At 47.2% G+C, this 11,340-nt stretch overlaps 1 pseudogene; it reads right to left on the bottom strand.

The window, feature by feature from the left end:
* Positions 1 to 295: 295 nt before the first annotated feature.
* Positions 296 to 10,988, bottom strand: LOC123732857 (little elongation complex subunit 1-like; annotated as a pseudogene).
* Positions 10,989 to 11,340: the final 352 nt, after the last annotated feature.

The raw sequence follows: 11,340 nt of genomic DNA on the forward strand, positions 1-11,340 counted from the left end.
GTTTAGGAGCTAGGGGTTAGGAGCTAGGGGTTAGGAGCTAGGGGTTAGGAGCTAGGGGTTAGGAGCTAGGGGTTAGGAGCTAGGGGTTAGGAGCTGGGGTTGGAGCTAGGGGTGTGGAGGGGTTGGAGCTAGGGGTTAGGAGCTAGGGAGTTAGGAGCTAGGGATTAGGCGCTAGGGATTAGGCGCTAGGGATTGGGGTGTGGAGGGATTAAGGACTAGGGGTTAGGAGCTAGGGATTAGGAGCTAGGGGTGTGGAGGGGTTAAGGACTAGGGATTAGGAGCTAGGGACTAGGAGCTAGGGATTAGGGACTAGGGGTTGACGTGTCGGCAGAGCGGAGGCGATCTGTGTGATGCAGCTGGTGACAGCGGGGGGACAGGCTGGGTGGTCTCTCCTCGCCAGACGCCAGCGCAGCCAGAGCCTCCTTGGGGTTGCTAGGCGACAGGTCGTAGACAGTGTAGACAGCTGCCAGCTGGACCTCCCAGGGAACACCTGGAAATGACATCACAGAGACTCATTGGTTGGCCCATCTGTCCAATACAGACACAGATCTGCCCAGTCTCATCTGAGCAGAATTACTTTTTTGTTTTTAAGCAGAAGAGTTAAGGTTTACAGGTACAGACATCCCACCCAGGAACTGAGGTCATCAGGAAACTAGACGTACAGCTCCTTCAGATAGTATTCAGACCCCTGGACTTTTTACACGTTAATGTTACATCCTTAACCTAAAATGGATTCAATTAAATACAAATATCCCCATAATGACAAAGCAAAAATAGGTTTAGACAATTTATTAAAAATAAAACAACAAAATACCTTACGAAAAGTTTGGACACCGACTCGTTCCAGAGTTTCTTTATTTTTACTATTTTCTATTTTGTAGAATAATAGTAAAGACATCAAAACTATGAAATAACACGTATGGAATAATAAATAAAAAAAGTGATAAATCAAACATCTTCAAAAGTAGCCACCCTTTGCCTTGACAACTTTGCACAATCTTGGCATTCTCTCAACCAGCTTCACCTGGAATTATTTTCCAACAGTCTTGAAGGAGTTCCCACACACCAATTTGTAAGTCGCTCTGGATAAGAGCGTCTGCTAAATAAGCGTAAATGTAAATATGATGAGCACTTGTTGGCTGCTTTTCATTCACTCGGCGGTCCAACTCATCCCAAACCATCTCAAATTGGGTTGAGGTCGGGTGATTGTGAGCTCAGGTGCATCCTGTTTCCATTGATCATCCTTGAGATGTTCCTACAACTTGATTGGAGTCCACCTGTTCAATTGATTGGACATGATTTGGAAAGGCACACACCTGTCTATATGAGGTCCCACAGTTGACAGTGCATGTCGGGAGCAAAAACCAAGCCATGAGGTCGAATTAAATTTGTCCGTAGAGCTCCGAGACAGGATTGTGTCGAGGCACAGATCTGGGGAAGGGTACCAAAACATTTCAGCAGGTCCCCAAGTACACATTGGCCTCCATAATTCTTAAATGGAAGAAGATTGGAACCACCAAGACACTTCCTAGAGCTGGCCCCCCTGGCCAAACTGAGCAATCGGGGTAGAAGGGCCTTGGTCAGGGGAGGTGACCAAGAACCTGATGGTCACTGACAGAGCTCCTCTGTGGAGATGGGAGAACATTCCAGAAGGACAACCATCTCTGCAGCACTCCACCAATCAGGCCTTTATGGTAGAGTGGCAAGACGGAAGCCACTCCTCAGTAAAAGGCACATGACAGCCCACTTGGAGTTTGCCAAAAGGCACCCAAAGACTCTCACACCATGAGAAACAAGATTCTCTGGTCTGATGAAACCAAGATGAATCCCTTTGGCCTGAAAGCCAAGCGTCACGTCTGGGGAAACCTGGCACCATCCCTACGGTGAAGCATGGTGGTGGCAGCATCATGCTGTGGGGATGTTTTCCAGCGGCAGTGACTCAGAGACTAGTCAGGATCGAGGTTCACCTTCCAACAGGACAATGACCCTAAGCACACAGCCAAGACAATGCAGGAGTGGCTTGGAGACAAGTCTCTGAATGTCCTTGAGTGGCCCTGCCAGAGTCTGGACTTGAACCCGAAATAACATCTTTGGAGAAACCTGAAAATAGCTGTGCAGCGACGCTCCCCATCCAACCTGACAGATCTTGAGGAGGATCTGCAGAGAAGAATGGGAGAAACTCCCCAAATACATGTTAGCTAGTTAACATTGACCCTAGTCTGTTAGCTTTAGCTACCTGCAGATTCATACCACAGCTATGAACCTAGTTTGTTAGCTTTAGCTACCTGTAGATTAATACTACTGCTCTGACAATGTTTGTATTGGTAGTAGTACGAGTTGGGATTATGCCCGATCATAGTTTACATGTCTAAACAAAATTGTTCCTCAAATGTACTGTATGATAAACCATTTTCTAGCTCGGAGTCTCTCCTTTCATCCAATGTGAAAAAAATAAAAATAAATACTATTTCAAATGTTTCTACATAAGACCGAATCGAGGCGATTGGTCACAGCCTATCTCAGCCAGGGGGCAGACCAATCATAAACCATTTTAAGACTGGGCGAAATACTAGTGGCAGGAAATATAATTTAAGGTTTGGGTACGGAGAGTCCTCCTACTTCTTTCCCTCTTTTTTAAGCGGATTAATTTTTATCTGGGATCGTTTACCTTGTCGTATATACATTTAGAAACCACACTATGAATGTCATTCTAAATAGCCAGAAGGGAGAGACAAGGGAAGCATTAAACTACACACATTCAGCCCTGGGCAGTATATTCATCCTGACAAGGGAAGCATTAAACTACACACATTCAGCCCTGAGCAGTATATTCATCCCGACAAGGGAAGCATTAAACTACACACATTCAGCCCTGAGCAGTATATTCACCCTGACAAGGGAAGCATTAAACTACACACATTCAGCCCTGGGCAGTATATTCATCCCGACAAGGGAAGCATTAAACTACACACATTCAGCCCTGGGCAGTATATTCATCCTGACAAGGGAAGCATTAAACTACACACATTCAGCCCTGGGCAGTATATTCATCCTGACAAGGGAAGCATTAAACTACACACATTCAGCCCTGGGCGTATATTCATCCCGACAAGGGAAGCATTAAACAACACATTCAGCCCTGGCAGTATCCTGACAAGGGGCATTAAACACACACATTCAGCCCTGGGCAGTATATTCATCCTGACAATAGATATTATTTTTTATTTATTTATCTGTTATTTTACCAGGTAAGTTGACTGAGAACATGTTCTCATTTACAGCAACGACCTGGGGAAAAGTTACAGGGGAGAGGAGGAGGGGGGTTGAATGAGCCAATTGGAAGCTGGGGATGATTAGGTGACCGTGATGGTCTGAGGGACCAGATTGGGAATTTAGCCAGGACACCAGGGGTTAACACCCCTACTCTCACAATAAGCACCATGGGATCTTTAATTGACCTCAGAGCATCAGGAGACCCGTTTAACATCCCATCCGAAAGACGGCACCCTACACAGGGCAATGTCCCCAATCACTGCCCTGGGGCGTTGGGATATTGTTTAGACCAGAGGAAAGAGCACCTCCTACTGGCCCCTCCAACACCACTTCCAGCAGCATCTGGTCTCCCATCCAGGGACTGACCAGGACCAACCCTGCTTAGCTTCAGAAGCAAGTCAGCAGTGGGATTCAGGGTGGTAACGCTGCTGGTTAAAGCAACTAGGATGTTAACCCACCGGAGTAGAATGACTGATGAAATACAGACGAACCATTTCAGAAGCTTTACAGTAGATTACCTTCTGACCGTCCGTGTCTGGCGAAGGTGTTGATGACCCTGGAGATGTTCTTCACAGACCAGCCACATCCCTCCTTAATTCCCAGCTGCCCGAGGCGCCCTGACGAGGTGGTTCTCATGGTTACACTTCAATGGTCAGTACAAATATATATATATATATAAAAAGTGTTTCATGAAACAATTATACACAAACAAACACCACCCACCTATGAGTCTGAGGATCGCAGCCACAGTAACATCCTGGATGGGAGTCTGTCTCGATCTGGGCTGGAGTCACCCAGGAGTTCATCACCGGCCACAGCTCTTTACTTTAAAAACAGGACAACAAAGAACTAAACACCTGAGGCCATGATGGTTAATACACTCCAACATACTGTATCTACTGTCTTCAGTCTGTCATGTTGTCTCCATGTCCACTGCAGTGTGCTAGCCTATGCTAATCGCTAGCCTATGCTAATCACTAGCCCACGCTAATCGCTAGCCCACGCTAATCGCTAGCCCACGCTAATCGCTAGCCCAGGCTAATCGCTAGCCCAGGCTAATCGCTAGCCCAGGCTAATCGCTAGCCCAGGCTAATCGCTAGCCCAGGCTAATCGCTAGCCACGCTAATCGCTAATCGCAGCCTCTTCGCTAGCCTTGCTAATCGCTAGCCATGTTAAAAGATGTACTATGCAGAAATCTCTCCGCCATTTTCTGGTTGCTCAAATTCTAAGTTTGCCTGTTTATGTGACTAAAACAGCAGTGTAGAGAATCATTGTACCATCTAAATCCCTGTATCTTTTCTATAACCATATTTTCCGTAACTGTTTACAGCTGGTGTACAAAACCGAAAGTAAAAGACACAAAAAAGGAAACTTAAGACCGGAAGCATAGAAATAGTGACATAGAACAGATCTACCTCTTCTTAGACTGGCTTTCAATGGAATGACAGATCTATAACTCACATTTTTATGTGAATTTGGTGAGGTCACCTAAAAAGTGACATCTGCAGTCTAAGTCAAATGGGGCTAACTGGCTGAGTTGGCTACATAAATTATCTAACCATCTTCAACGCTTAACAAAATCATTTTTAGGTCGTCCCCCCAACACGCTATCTAGCTAGATGAATATTTAGCTGGATGGTCATAATGACATTAAAGAGTTTGCTAAATGTATGCATTTGGTTTTGTCTTCATTGTTTTGTTTCGCGGTGAATTTCAGTCCAGCTGTGGCAGTCAACACCAACCAACAGCAGACCTGCTTTGTACCTCAGTAGGTTGTCATGGGTCCACTTCCAGTGTGTATGAGAGCAGAGCAGCTCCAGGGTGAAGACGCGTTGCCAGGCAACAGGGTTCAGGTCCTCTCCATGTCGCGGGTGTTTCTGGAAGGTCATCTCGGCGGGCGTCTCTGACCGACGTCAACGTGCTGGACACCAACTGATCCACGTCACTAGGAGGACTCTGGGGACGCAGGCGTGACACGAAGTCAAAACTGATGTTACGCAAGCTTCACAATACACATAACAGGAAAATGGACAGGCCTTCTCAGTGACAGAATACGGACAACTCTTCCCCTCTTGTTAATCGATAAAAAAAAAAAAGGTGGAGACCAATAGACAAGCGTAGATCCCCGTAACCGCAGACCAAGATTATAAAAGATACCGTACCTTCTCCCATCCCAGGTAAGCAGTCAGGCAGTGGAGCACCTCTCCTTGAGCTTTGACCTTGGTGACCGTGTGGATGGCCTGGCACACTACAGTCCTGCAGGAGAACACGTTGGGCCACGTGGTCACCATGAACAGAACCAGCTTGGCTGACTCAGGGAAATCTGTGGGGGGGGGGAGAACACGAACAGAAACAATCTCTAAGGATGTGTTACCTTCGCTGTAGGCCAGGATGGTTTTAGACCCCATCATAGCACTGAGACTGCACTTGTGAAGGTGGTAAATGACCTTTTAATGACGTCAGACCGAGGCTCTGCATCTGTCCTCGTGCTCCTAGATCTTAGTGCCGCTTTTGATACCATCGATCACCACATTCTTTTGGAGAGATTGGAAACCCAAATTGGTCTACAGGGACAAGTTCTGGTCTGGTTTAGATCTTATCTGTCGGAAAGATATCAGTTTGTCTCTGTGAATGGTTTGTCCTCTGACAAATCAATTGTAAATTTCGGTGTTCCTCAAGGTTCCGTTTTAGGACCACTATTGTTTTCACTATATATTTTACCTCTTGGGGATGTCATTCGAAAACATAATGTTAAATTTCACTGCTATGCAGACGACACACAGCTGTACATTTCAATGAAACATGGTGAAGCCCCAAAATTGCCCTCGCTAGAAGCCTGTGTTTCAGACATAAAGAAGTGGATGGCTGCAAACTTTCTACTTTTAAACTCGGACAAAACAGAGATGCTTGTTCTAGGTCCCAAGAAACAAAGAGATCTTCTGTTGAATCTGACAATTAATCTGGATGGTTGTACAGTCGTCTCAAATAAAACTGTGAAGGACCTCGGCGTTACTCTGGACCCTGATCTCTCTTTTGAAGAACATATCAAGACTGTTTCAAGGACAGCTTTTTTCCATCTACGTAACATTGCAAAAATCAAAATTTTCTGTCCAAAAATGACGCAGAAAAATTAATCCATGCTTTTGTTACTTCTAGGCTGGACTACTGCAATGCTCTACTTTCCGGCTACCGGATAAAGCACTAAATAAACTTCAGTTAGTGCTAAATACGGCTGCTAGAATCCTGACTAGAACCAAAAAATTTGATCATATTACTCCAGTGTTAGCCTCCTACACTGGCTTCCTGTTAAGGCAAGGGCTGATTTCAAGGTTTTACTGCTAACCTACAAAGCATTACATGGGCTTGCTCCTACCTATCTTTCCGATTTGGTCCTGCCGTACATACCTACACGTACGCTACGGTCACAAGACGCAGGCCTCCTAATTGTCCCTAGAATTTCTAAGCAAACGGCTGGAGGTAGGGCTTTCTCCTATAGAGCTCCATTTTTATGGAATGGTCTGCCTACCAATGTGAGAGACGCAGACTCAGTCTCAACCTTTAAGTCTTTACTGAAGACTTATCTCTTCAGTAGGTCCTATGATTAAGTATAGTCTGGCCCAGGAGTGTGAAGGTGAACGGAAAGGCTGGAGCAACGAACCGCCCTTGCTGTCTCTGCCTTGCCGGTTCCCCCTCTTTCCACTGGGATTCTCTGCCTCTAACCCTTTTACAGAGGCTGAGTCACTGGCCTACTGGTGTTCTTCCATGCCGTCCATGGGAGGGGTGCGTCACTTGAGTGGGTTGAGTCACTGACGTGGTCTTCCTGTCTGGGTTGGCGCCCCCCTTGGGTTGTGCCATGGCGGAGATCGTTGTGGGCTATACTCGGCCTTGTCTTGGGACGGTAAGTTGGTGGTTGGAGACATCCCTCTAGTGGTGTGGGGGCTGTGCTTTGGCAAAGTGGGTGGGGTTATATCCTGCCTGTTTGGCCCCTGTCCGGGGTATCATCGGATGGGGCCACAGTGTCTTCTGATCCCTCCTGTCTCAGCCTCCAGTATTTATGCTGCAGTAGTTTGTGTGTCGGGGGGCTAGGGTCAGTCTGTTACATCTGGAGTATTTCTCTTGTCTTATCCGGTGTCCTGTGTGTATTTAAATATGCTCTCTCTAATTCTCTTTTCTCTCTTTCTGTCTTTCTCTCGGAGGACCTGAGCCCTAGGACCATGCCTCAGGACTACCTGGATGACTCCTTGCTGTCCCCAGTCCACCTGGCCGTGCTGCTGCTCCAGTTTCAACTGTTCTGCCTGCGGCTATGGAACCCTGACCTGTTCACCGGACGTGCTTGTTGCACCCTCGACAACTACTATGATTATTATTATTTGACCATGCTGGTCATTTATGAACATTTAACATTTTAACATTTTGACCATGTTCTGTTATAATATCCACCCTGCACAGCCAGAAGAGGACTGGCCACCCTCATAGCCTGGTTCCTCTCTAGGTTTCTTCCTAGGTTTTGGCCTTTCTAGGGAGTTTTCCTAGGGAGTTTTTCCTAGCCACCGTGCTTCTTTCACATGCTTTGCTTGCTGTTTGGGGTTTTAGGCTGGGTTTCTGTACAGCACTTTGAGAATATCAGCTGATGTACGAAGGGCTATATAAAAAATAAATTTGATTTGATTTTTGAAATTTGATGTGTTACCTTCTCTAAGGACGCTGTAGGCCAGGATGTGTTACCTTCTCTAAGGATGCTGTAGGCCAGGATGTGCTACCTTCTCTAGGACGCTGTAGGCCAGGATATTTTACCTTCTCTAAGGATGCTGTAGGCCAGGATATGAGCTCTGTCCCAGTCCCTCCTCTGTCGGCACAGAGCAGTGTAGACTCTGACCAGAGCCTGGAGGTGAGACCCAGGCAGCTCAGTCCTCTCAGTCTTCAGCTTAGTCAGCATCACCGACATCAGATCATCTGCCAGAGGCTGACAAGTCACAGGAAAACCATGTACCAAGGATTCACAGGAGAGCCATGTACCAAGGATTCACAGGACAGCCGTGTACCAAGGACTCACAGGACAGCCGTGTACCAAGGATTCACAGGACAGTGCCGTGTACCAAGGATTCACAGGACAACCGTGTACCAAGGATTCACAGGACAACCGTGTACCAAGGATTCACAGGACAACCATGTAAGAGGCGTTCACGTCTACAAATTAAAGGGATACTTTAGGATCTCTGCTAGCAGATACCATAGACTTCTAGTCATTGTGCTAACGCTAGTTAGCAATTGTGCTAGAGCTAGTTAGCAACTACGTTCAAACTGCACGGAGACATAAAAATGGTTCATCCGACTCTGGGGAAGTAGATAAAAGGGTCTCGTTGCCAAAATCCAGAAGCATGCCTTTAAAAGATACTAAGGCAAATATGCTACGTAGACTACTAGGCAAAGCTGTACGTGACTAACCTGATTCTACGTAGACTACTAGGCAAAGCTGTACGTGACTAACCTGATTCTACGTAGACTACTAGGCAAAGCTGTACGTGACTAACCTGATTCTACGTAGACTACTAGGCAAAGCTGTACGTGACTAACCTGATTCTACGTAGACTACTAGGCAAAGCTGCCAACGTGACTAACCTGATTCTACGAGACTACTAGGCAAAGCTGTACGTGACTAACCTGATTCTACGTAGACTACTAGGCAAAAGCTGTACGTGACTAACCTGATTCTACGTAGACTACTAGGCAAAAGCTGTACGTGACTAACCTGATTCTACGTAGACTACTAGGCAAAAGCTGTACGTGACTAACCTGATTCTACGTAGACTACTAGGCAAAGCTGTACGTGACTAACCTGATTCTCGTAGACTACTAGGCAAAAGCTGTACGTGACTAACCTGATTCTACGTAGACTACTAGGCAAAGCTGTACGTGACTAACCTGATTCTACGTAGACTACTAGGCAAAGCTGTACGTGACTAACCTGATTCTACGTAGACTACTAGGCAAAGCTGTACGTGACTAACCTGATTCTCACGTAGACTACTAGGCAAAGCTGTACGTGACTAACCTGATTCTACGCAGACTACTAGGCAAAGCTGTACGTGACTAACCTGATTCTCGTAGACTACTAGGCAAAGCTGTACGTGACTAACCTGATTCTACGTAGACTACTAGGCAAAGCTGTGCGTGACTAACCTGATTCTACGTAGACTACTAGGCAAAGCTGTACGTGACTAACCTGATTCTCACGTAGACTACTAGGCAAAGCTGTACGTGACTAACCTGATTCTACGTAGACTACTAGGCAGAGCTGTACGTCACTAACCTGATTGTTTGAGAACTCAGAGAGGACCTCCTTCTCCTCATCCCGTAACACAGGCTTCCTAGACAGATTCCCAACAAACAGGTGACTCTTGATGACAGGCAACAGGTCAAAACACTGGGCTTCTATCTTCTCTAAGGCCTGGGATATGGAGGCGTCGCCTGCTGGTTTCCCAACCAGTTTCTCCTTCTCTGTAGGCTGTGAAGAACTCCCATGTTGAGGTGTCCTGAGTAGTGGGTCGGGACTGGCTGATGTCGTGGAGGATATCCCCTTAGCAGCAGGGCCGGCCGTCGCCCCAGCAGGGCCGGCCGTCGCCCCAGCAGGGCCGGGGAGCAGTTATCCAGCCTCAGCCTTTTGGCACTCTTTGGTAGAAGCATGTTGACTCCACTTCGCTTCCCTCTTTGTTCTGTTTTGGTGAAAGCCGTGGACGAGGAGTTGATGGTTTTGAAGCCAGATACCTGACTGACTGAGCTGGAGGGTGTAGTCCCCGTCTCAGCAGCAGACATACAGATGTTTCCTCGGAGGATACCGAGAGTCCAGGCACGGGCAGACAGTTCTGGATACATGCTGTCTAGAATCCTCATGGAGTTCTCCTGGGCGGGACTAGTGGAGGAAGAGGAAGGGCTGAAGGCAGGAAGTCTCCCTGGAACAGGAAGGGCGTGTTTAGGAGTGGCTGAACCAAACTGTAGTGGCGAGGAAGGAGCGGTTCGAGACGGGGAGCTCAACATCTGACCATCAGGTGCTGTTTGGGACCCCAGAGGGGAAACAGGTCTTTCCATTGGTGAGGGAAAGGACAGTTTACCAATCACCTGTCTTGGATTAGCAGGTTTTACCGGTCTCGGAGGAGTTACAGTGAGAGGCATCAGAAGAGGAGGTAGTGGAGGACCCATTTCAAAGCGAACCTTCCCAATAGGAATTTTCCCTGTAGGTTCTGGGAAGGCCCACAGGGGTGGGAGTGGCCCACAGGCAAGGCTGCTGGCCTGATCCCTTCCCTCATGTCAGGGCTGAGTCTTTCAATAATAACTTTACATGAAAGGGTGGCCGTTTGCTGGCCGTCCCTGGGGGCCGCGCCGTCTTTCCCTGAGCTCGTTTGGACTGCGTTTGATCTAACAAGACTCTTCCTGACACGCCCACTTCTAATACTGATCATCTCAGTCTGGGCATTTCCACGTAGTTTCTCAGACCCTTCATCCGTCAGCTGGGACTCCGACCTCGACTCAGAGATGCAGTCGGTGGTTGTAGGATGCTTACGGTCAGCTTTCATATCCTGGTGTTGAAGAACATGGACCGGGCGATCACAATCTTTCAGCATCCCGTTGTTCAAAAGCTCCTCACTCTTTAACTCTGCAGGAGACGGTGGACTCCTAACATCTGACCCCGGGTCTTCAGCATCTTTCTTTCCATTCATCCTCTTCGGTTGTGTACCAGATCTCAGGAGCTTCACGTTCACCACAGGGTAAAGACATATGGGACTATGTAACCTCTTGCATAGTGTATGGTTTGTGCTACTCTGAGCATTGGGTTTTGTTGCCTGGATGTCTTCATGGACTTCAGATGTTGTAGTACACATCTCTACATTCTTTACAGAGCTCATTAAACTGGCAGGAGAGATGTGGACACCAGATTTTGGCAGAGGTGCCAGAGACTTCCGTTTAAATGATGATGATGATTCCTCTGCCCCAGATGAATGGACCGTGATGACTTTTGATACCATACCTACATCTGTCAGTCCTTCTGTCGGACGACTGGGGGAGACCAGT

This window comes from Salmo salar, unplaced genomic scaffold (genome assembly GCF_905237065.1).
Source record: "Salmo salar unplaced genomic scaffold, Ssal_v3.1, whole genome shotgun sequence".
Taxonomy (NCBI): Eukaryota; Metazoa; Chordata; class Actinopteri; order Salmoniformes; family Salmonidae; genus Salmo; species Salmo salar.